At 35.4% G+C, this 9,992-nt stretch overlaps 1 pseudogene; it reads left to right on the plus strand.

Moving 5' to 3' along the window:
• Positions 1–269: 269 nt before the first annotated feature.
• Positions 270–7,044, plus strand: LOC119188445 (annotated as a pseudogene).
• Positions 7,045–9,992: the final 2,948 nt, after the last annotated feature.

A 9,992-nucleotide genomic window follows, 5' to 3' on the forward strand; every position in this document is an offset into this window, starting at 1 on the left:
TGTAATCTAAATAATATTTTTTTCTTTATCTAAGTAAATGTAAACCCTATCTAGTTAATTTTAGTGAATAAAAACGATTGTTGATGCGAACATAAATGATTAAAGGTAATATAAATTTTGAGTTTGTTCAGCTACTTTTGTAGCTGAATGTATAACCAGACTGCATCTCGTATACCTACAACCAATAAATGCATATTTGATTATAGTCTTTCCTGTCTTAAAACTACCTTTCCTTTGCTAAATCATCGACACACTCTTGATGTTTTCAGACAATATTACGTCCAATACTGCAGAAAAAAACCGGCTGCGAAAATTGTATTACGCCGATAAAACGCCAGAAGCTCCGCTGCACATTAAAAATAAAGCTGCCAAGTTAATTCAAAGAGTTTATAGGTTAGTTATTGCTTGTAATCTACCTTCACGAATCTCCCAAATAATTACATTTGTATTTTTAAGATTAGAAATTGTCCATGCCAGTCTATTTTTTAAACAAGTTGTCTACATGTTATTGAAATAGGTTAAGCTGTTGCGATGATAAACTATAAAATTCACTTTTTTAATTTTTTTAATTGTTAAGTCACTAACTACTGTATACCGATTTGATGTCTGTACGCCACATGGGCATCTCATTGAAAACCAGCGCTGCAGTATTACATAGGTAGTATTGCAGTATATAACTGAATGGGAGGCCCATTGTTGGTGCAATAACTGTTTATGTTATGTAGGATTTTGTGTTTTTAATTTTTTATCTTTGTCCAACAATAAACTTCTTTCTTCTTCAAAATCTATACAGAGATTAATTTGAAATGGTTAAGTATTCCATCATCATCATCAGCCATATGAAGTCCGCTGCTGAACATAAGTCTCCTTTAAACCTAAGCATTAATAAAGTTATGTACGTAAAGAAATATACGTTTCGAAAGCTTTCCCTTCGAAATAATATACAATTTTGTTTTATTATTGTTTTACCTGAGGGTAAACCGCAACTTTTATTAAGTTTTATGGACACTTTTTTTCTAAAAAAAATAACATAAAACATAATACGTGAAATTAATAGGGTATTCGGTATATTTTATCTAATATACATGTTAAGACTTTTTAAGTTTAATCGGACTTCAATCTTTAGGCTGTATATGAAAGTAAAAAGGAAAAATAATGTTAAAATCCAAGAAGACATACTGATCGGATACATAGCGGACCCGTTTAAGAAACGTTTGAGCTTGGAAGAGGAGAATAACAAGGTAACGAAAGTTAACAGACCCGTTTGAAATTTGGCTTGAGCTCTTATAAAAATTTTACGTTTTTTTAATACTGGGATCGGCAATGTGACTCCTCTACACCTGGAGCCTTATTCTCTATCCCGCACGTTATTTTAACAGTGCGTAACAAGCACGTAACACAACGCGTCATGTTTAGGACTATAGAAATTTGACTTACAGAATACCTTTCCACGCACATTTCTCGGAGATAACATGACACGGCCGCGTTACGCGTTTACACTATCATACAGAATAAGGGCCCAGATGGTTTAATGATTGAGGTCTAGATAGAGCGTGAACATAATTATACCTGCCTGTTTAAAACAATATGCACAGGCGGATCTCGGTACGCGGCACACTTACTGGGGCCATTATGGCGGGGTCTATCTATTCCTTATATGCAGTGGTCGTTATCCGCGCGGATACAAATATCCTACCATCAGCAAAGCAAGCAGTCTTTGACAATAAACTATTTTATATTAATTATTTTATTACTCTTGATAGCGGCGATAGCTTAGTTGGGACTAGTTTGCTAAGACGAATGTCCGCAGATTCAAAACCAAGTACACGAATCTCTGACTTTTTAATAGTTATGTGTATTGTGCGTTATCGTTTGCTTTAACGATGAGGAAACCTGCAAACCTAAGAAGTTCTGTATAAGAATATTGAGGGTATGTGAAGTCTGCTAATCCGCACTAAGCCAGCGTGGTGGACCGAGGTCTAACTCCTCTCAGTAGTTAAGGCCCGTGCCCAGCAGTGGGACAGTATGAATATGACATATCATTTTACAAGGTATTGGTTTGAACTTGGGCGCATTACTAGTGCCTGCTCCTGAAATTAAAAGAGGCATTATATTTATGGTATAGGTAAATTATTTCGAACTTCCTGTAGATTTACGAGCGACGTCGCAAAACAAGAATGAAATTACAAGAGACGTATAATAAAGAGAGAAAGAAGAAAACAATTGATCCTGTTTAAGAAAAACAACCAGATTGATGACATAACGGATCAAATAAATGTGTGGTTTAAAGAGTGGTTAGTGAGAACACTACAGTATCACAACGGTAGAGTGGTAACGTAGTACGTGCGTTGTGAAGTTTCGAGTTTGAACCTTAAGGTCTGACTAATACAATGTACTTTTCTATTGCAAATAATGAGTTCATGATTCGCATAATGTTAACGATTGACCATTTTTTAGCAGTAACACCACATCATATTTCAATTTTGTCAGATAGATACACTTAGCTTTGAACGAGATCTGTCGAATATTTAATACCTAATAATAACATTGATCAAAGCATTCTTCAAGGTGAAATACAACATTATTTGAAACATTTGTGGTAGAAATAGACAAACCAATGCCCTCTACCCAGATAGATACTCGAAATACGAAACATCGTCTCGTCATTACGCAGTATAAAAAATGTACTCGGAAGTTAATCATGCACACACTCATGTCTTTTATCCCTAAAGTTAGGTAGAAATGCAACTGGTACACCCAATTTTCGTTGTTGGTATTCTATCCCAGAGTGTAATAGAAGACGAGCCTATCGCCATGTCGGGCACTAATTATAGATTTAGAGCTGATACTGAGTAGAGAAACCCAATGTCACTACCCAACCTAGGGATCGAACCCGAGTTCTAAGCATTGCAGAATGACGTAATACAAGCTACGCCACCGAGGCAGTTTATCATATTCAAGTTAATCGTATTTTGATCAAAAAGAAACCGATGGAATTCGATATTTTCAAGGTACTACGGTTACGGGTTCTTCCCGGAATATCCGTTCGATATCGAAGGCGGGACCATGCTGGTGCTGCGCGGGGAATACCCAACCGTAGAAGAGAAGAGGGAAGAAGATGAAAAGATAGAGGCGGCTACGAAAGGAAAGACACCGGAACAAGTACGTTGCATCTATATTATTTACATGCGAAATATACAAGTTCAATTGCTATATTTTCAGCCCTGAAATACTTAAATAATTGTGTTTAGATTTTTCTCAAAGATAGTTACAATCTTGATTGATATGAGCTACTTTTCATCTCGTAAAATCGTCTCGTCTTAAAGAACTTAAGTCACTACAATTATTATAAGACAAATCTTTTGATGCGAAAAAAGAAGATCAGTATATATCTTCGCTAGAATAGAACACTTTTTCTTTTTAGCTGAAAACGGAAAAGAGCAAGCGAAGCTGGATGCAGCATTGAAGGCAGAAGCAGAGAAGGAACAGCAGAAGCGGAACAGCTGTTCAAGTTGAGATGTAACCCTTTTGCTGACATTGGGTATAAAGTAGAGAGCTCTGAACATATGGAGAGTTTGATGCAGGTAAAAATATATCTATAGAAGGGCGATGTTTGCAAAGGTTAAGTTTGTAAATGAGAAGAAGAAAGTAGAAAAAATAAATAAATGACTATTTTTCAAAACAAATGTACGCAATAAAATGGTTGTTAGGAAATATACAAATGAGACAAAATAAATGTTTCTCATAAACATTGGCATCAGTACTAATACACAAGATTTGTATATCAACATTCAAAACTATACTTATGAAAACGAAACAAACTCTTTCTTCCCCAGGCACTAAACAAGTACCGCGCGGCGTGGTCGATATATGACAAGTTTCCCCCGCATCAGTGCAGGGACAATGTGTATGGATACATCAAATCCATCATGACTGACGACCTGATGTGCCAGCTGCATCAGGACTGCAGGGTCTACGTCGACGAGCTGATGAGGTAACCCATGCTTTATTCACAATTAATGATTTTATATTTAAAGTCGTTGGTTCTGCGCCTAATCTCTTTTCGGTCATGTCGTATTTTCATCTCACCGGTCTACGAGAGGAAGGATCAGAGAGTGCAACTGTGTATTGCTCGCACGCTTGTGCACTATAATATCTCCTGCGTACATGGCTGATTTCTGCTGATATTACAACTGCACGGATTACGGCTTAAACTATATCCTGGATTAACACATTGGATAGTTTTTTTCTCAGTATCAGCCTGGAGTCAGGAATTTGTGTCCGATATGACTAGTGTCGCCCCCTATCACATCATTGGATGGAACACTCATAGAGAAAAGTGGATGCCCTAATTCGTCACCTGCCTTCCCATTAGATATGCCGCCAGCACACCTTCGACCAGAAAGTACTTTATATTTAAGTCATAAAAAGCCTCAAAATGTATTCAATCCTACATTTTACTGTGGCAGTATAACAAAGACCGCTGTATGATAATACTTGAACTACAGCGTTTTAATGTTGTGTGTTTTTGTTGGTTTTTCTTTAAACAAAGTTCATTGGCCAGTTTTGCTATGTGTATATATTATTGTATCCGGTTGGCACGGGGCCTCTTCCATGAGAGGTATCAGCACCGTGGCAGACCTCAGTTATCACGCATGCCATAAGTAATGTGGTAGACTACAGGTTATATATTTTTTAGTAGTCATAGGGTAGTTGACAACTTCCTTTGAATATATTTATTAAAAATATATTTTGTAAAATCTACGCAGTTATAAATAAATTATAAAGCTTTGTAATTTTGCGGAAGGGGTAGCTGTCAAATAACAGTAATAACAAACTGTGACGTCACTAAGTGTAACCTGCCACAATGTTACATGTATAAGAAAGCGACAGCGCGACTATGCCCCTCTTTTACTGTCAATAATATTTAAAACACGAATAACTGTTTTATTTTTCAACAAATTTTGATACTGATGTCACAGATGAATTTCAATTTAAAATCAAACTTAGGAAATTACCTTATTAGTTATGTTCTCTTTATGATGTTTACCTTCATCGTGAAAACTAGTAATAATAGATTAACTCCAAACAGTATCTTGGGAGTTGGAATTTAGGATCTACCCTCGCCTGCAGAGGTAGATTCGTTAGTTAGTGTAAAAGTAATTCCTATGTATTAAAGTCAAAATTAAAGTCAATAGACTGTTAACCGCCGATTTGAATAAACGATTACCAACAGCGATTTTTCGGTCCATAGCGAAAATGGACTAATGGAAGAAAGCTTTTTTGAACTATTAATGACTTATTTTTTTTTGTTTATTCTTGAGATGGTATTGAAGATGTTTATTGAAAACGGCGGTATCGAAAATAGTTAATTGCATTGACAGGGTTTTAAGTACGTACACTTACACTGCCCTTGGTCGGTCTCTTTGTCTGGTTTTTATTTAGCCTCTGCGGTTTTAGGGCGGACCAAAAGTTGTTGGTGAAAATGCACCAAATAATGTACAAGAACGTGGGATGGAAGTATCCAAAACTGAACCAACGGAAGAAGCCCAAGCCTGCGTCGATGCCTAAGCCATTGAATATGGATGATACCATGCTCCAGGGGTTTGAGGTGAGATAAAAGTACTTTTTGATAAATTGACAGGGTCGGGGATTTCAAACGCAACATGAGGTGAATTAAAATATTTTATTTTGAGTTAGTCTCATATGGGTTGCGCAGATCTAAAACTAAGCCTAGACGAAAACTAGACCTAACTTGCATTGCTGATACAATTATACATAGTATATAACTAAGTTTACTCAGTTAACGGTCTGAATATAATTTTCTGGACAAGTTGACAGCGTCTTTACTACGCTTTAGTGCTGTTCCAGAGATCAGATATTTAAAAAAGATATAAAACCTAATTAGTGAAAGGTAATTTTATTTTCAGGAACTATTCGATTTGGGTATAATATCGAGACCGAAAGCCAAAATAAAAGACATTTACGGGGACTCGAACTACGCAGCTTACGACATGAATCTGATGGACCCTTTTGCTAAGTAAGAAACATTGGAAATGGTAGAGTAGACATAGATATGGAGGTAATACTGACGTACTCTGACACACTGGAGTGATGTGGAAACTTGTCCGATAAGTTGAATGCAAAGACCCTATTTATTTTCTCCTTCCCAGTCTATCCCTCCTTTGAAAACGTTAGGAATCCTCCTAGAATTCCTGTGGGTTTGTTAGTGGTTGCAGAGGGGGTGATCATTTACCATCAGATTCTATTGTATACGGGCAAGGTAAGTATTTTTACATTCTCGGTCCAAGGTTCGACCCCCGACACGACGATGATTTGATCAAACTACATAGATATTACTAGGTATTTAATAAATATAAAGGAAAAATACATTTTATTTTTACTTTTTAGTGGTTTTTTGTATGCGGGGATATTTATTATAGCTCCATATGAATATAGTATAATATTGTTATAATTAAATATTTAAATTAGCGGCTTTATTTCAACAATAAGTATAGTAATTGTAATAAACTCATTTATTTTTGATTCATTTAATATACATGTTTTTAAAAATATGGACAAAAATGTGTTTGCTGATTTGAGAACAAGGAAAATCCTGTGCCTTTTAAGAAACTATAGTTTGTAGATAAAATATTATTTATCGTATGTTAAGATATTATTTATGCGTTGGACGTGGCGCGGTGCGGCCTGGTGAAAGCATCGCAGCGCATGGACTTAGAAATCAATAACGAATCAATAATAGGAAAACGAATGCAATGATGTATTACACAGTACTCTATAATGACAAATTCTGGATGGTTTACTGTAGTCGTATCGCTTTTGCCATCAGACCAGTAACACGTTCGTCACGTCATTCAAATGCAATAAAAAAAAATCTTCATCATTAAAGCTGTAATTTATATTTGAACATGCTGAACACGAAGCCAAGACCGGCGTCCAATAGTCAAGTCCTACCTGTGACTCATTATCTTTACTCAAAAAAAACTTGTCAACAGATTCCCTCCACCAGGCTACGAGATATGAAAACCCGTCTAATATTGTCGTGTGTGTTTTGCATCTGGGATACAGGCTGGGGCCGCGAAATAAGTCCGTCTTGCTACTAGTCCAGCGAGGAACGGAAGTCGTTTCTGGTCGATTGCGTCGCCGGGAGTTGAGTAAGTAGTCAAGGGAAACCTGCGATCCTAAGGCTATGCCGCTAGCAACAACTGGCAGAAACTCCTGAATTTGGTAAAAAGACCATCATAACCTTACTCTGCTCCAAAAGTTGATCGCAGCAATAAAATAATTTTCGCATAATGCAGAAAATGGTTTAACTAACTCACTGACTAGTCGTATTACGGTGAGAACTGAAGTTGAGGGTCGGAATCGAGTCTTGTTTTGGGCTTAATGATATTGAGATTAAAACCGGGCGTCAATCTGATCAAATCCCGTGAAAAATCACATACACTTCACCTTACAAAATGATGAGCGGCAATGGAACTTGTATTGTAATCTTACAGTTTATTTTTGCTGGAAAACAACGCTTGTCTTATCAATACACGGGTCCTACGTATACTTGTACACGTTCAAAACACAACTTTACAGGAGCTATTAAAACATTCTAAAATATGGTTTTATTATAATTCACAGAAATCATAGATTTTTGAAATACTGAGGTATGTATTTCAAAACAAAAAGTTCTCTGAACTATGTAGTATACGTGGACCCATTGCAATAATAGCTGCACCGCTTCCACACTTTCATAGTGTTGAATGGGTACATTTATATTTGTTAAGGGTAACATATGTTAATATGTAATATAATTTGATTTTGTGGCAACACGCCTCCACTTCCTTCTTCCTGTCACGGGCTGCCGGCGAGCAGCAACAATAATGGTAGTTCTTAAGTTTATGTTTAAGATATCAAATTAAATAACAGTGATCCGTCATAGTGGTTTTATTAACATGGTAGCAGAGCGTGGTTGCCTGCAAATACAAAGAAGAAAAGAAGATATTTTCGCAAATAAAGTGGAAACGTGCTATATATGCAATAAGCAAAAATGGCGTTTACTAAATGCAATGACGCAGTTATTCCAATATTCGACGGATCGGATTATAGTAGCTGGAAAATACGTATACTTAAGTTTTTGGAGTTTAAGAAATGTAAAGAAGCTGCCATACGAATCAAAAATGATTCGGATGATGTTGCAAAGTGGGAAGAGATGGATATCCAGGCAACGAACTACATTTATAGTGCAATAAGCAACAAGCAACTCGAATATATATGCGACTTAGATTCCGCATGCAAAATATTGGCAAAATTTGATGAAATGTACCTGCAGAAATCATCGGCACTACAGATTATATGTCGCAACAATGTAGAAGCAATAAAATTATCGAACTATTCGCAAGTAAGTGTATTTTTGACGACTTTGAGAAATCAATAAATCAGTTAAAACAAGCCGGCGCGACGGTAAGTGAACAAGAAAAATTAAATTATATGTTAAAGGCCTTACCTCGTAATTACAGTCATATTGGAGATCTAATAGACGTTTTACCAGAAAAAGACAGAACTGTAGATTATTTGAAAAGTAAAATTATGTTAAAATCATTGGATAAAGAACCTGAAAATGTAATGAACCATCACGCGACAACTCAAATGTTTTAAAGCTCACACTAGTAGTTCTGCATCACCTAATAAAAACTTTAAATGTTTTACCTGTGGAAAACCTGGCCACATGCAAAGAGATTGTCGACACAGAAATGTTAACAGTGGTAGAGGAAATGGATTTATTAGATTTAATAATAATCGTGGACATCAACGTGGATCATATTATAATTCAAGAAATATTAGAGGAAGAACTTATAATAATAAATCCAGTAATGAGAGTGGTGGTAATAATTTCCTTGCAACTATTGAGAATAATAATGTTTCAACTTCAAGTAAAATATATAATATTGAGCAGTCTGGCCACTTAACTTGGTTATTAGATAGTGGTTGTACAGATCATATAATTAATACTGATGAGTACTATCATTCATGTGAAATATTACAACAACCTATTAAAGTAAAAGTTGGTGATGGAAGAATATTAGAAGCTACAAAGGTCGGAAAATACAAACTTATTTTATGGTCTATGGAAAAAGTCTGAAGTTGTTTTGAACAATGTTTTCTATGTCAAAGAGATGAAAGCAAATTTATTGAGCTATTCAAAGATTACAGACAATCATAAAATTGTTTCCAGGGGACGACAATCAAAAATATATAACGTCTATGGAACTATTATAGCTATAGCAGTGAAAGAAGATAGACTGTATAAATTAAAAGGTTATATAAATGCAAGTACATTACATGCTAATTTAGTGAAGAAATCAAGTATGACAGTGAAGGAGAAATTACATAGGATGCTTGGTCATATAAACTTTAACAATTTGAATACTATGTGTACAAGTGAATTATTGAAAGGATTACCAAAGGAGATTGAATGTAAGTACATGAAATGTGCTATATGTATTGAAAATAAAATGCATAACTTGCCATTTAAAAAATAATAGAAAACGAGCACAGGATATATTAGAAATTGTACACACAGATTTAAATGGGCCACACAGAACTACAGGTTTTAATGGTGAAAAATATTTCTTAAGTTTTATAGATGACTATAGTAAGTTGGCAAAAGTTTATTGTATTCCGTCAAAAGATAAAGTATATAATTGTTTAATGCAGTATGTTAATGAGATACAAAATTTAACTGGGAAAAATATTAAAGAATTGAGATGTGATAATGGAAAGGAATACATTAATAAAAGAGTGTTTGACTTTGCAAGATCAAAGGGAATTATGATTAAATCTTGTCCGCCATATGTGCATGAATTAAATGGCACAGCAGAGAGGTTCAATAGATCAATAATGGATATGTCAAGATGTCTATTGGCAGAGGCAAAAGTGCATAAAAAGATTTTGGCCTGAAGTGGTTATGGCCGCAGCTTATT

The sequence above is a fragment of the Manduca sexta genome, unplaced genomic scaffold (genome assembly GCF_014839805.1).
Source record: "Manduca sexta isolate Smith_Timp_Sample1 unplaced genomic scaffold, JHU_Msex_v1.0 HiC_scaffold_3469, whole genome shotgun sequence".
NCBI classification, from domain to species: domain Eukaryota; kingdom Metazoa; phylum Arthropoda; class Insecta; order Lepidoptera; family Sphingidae; genus Manduca; species Manduca sexta.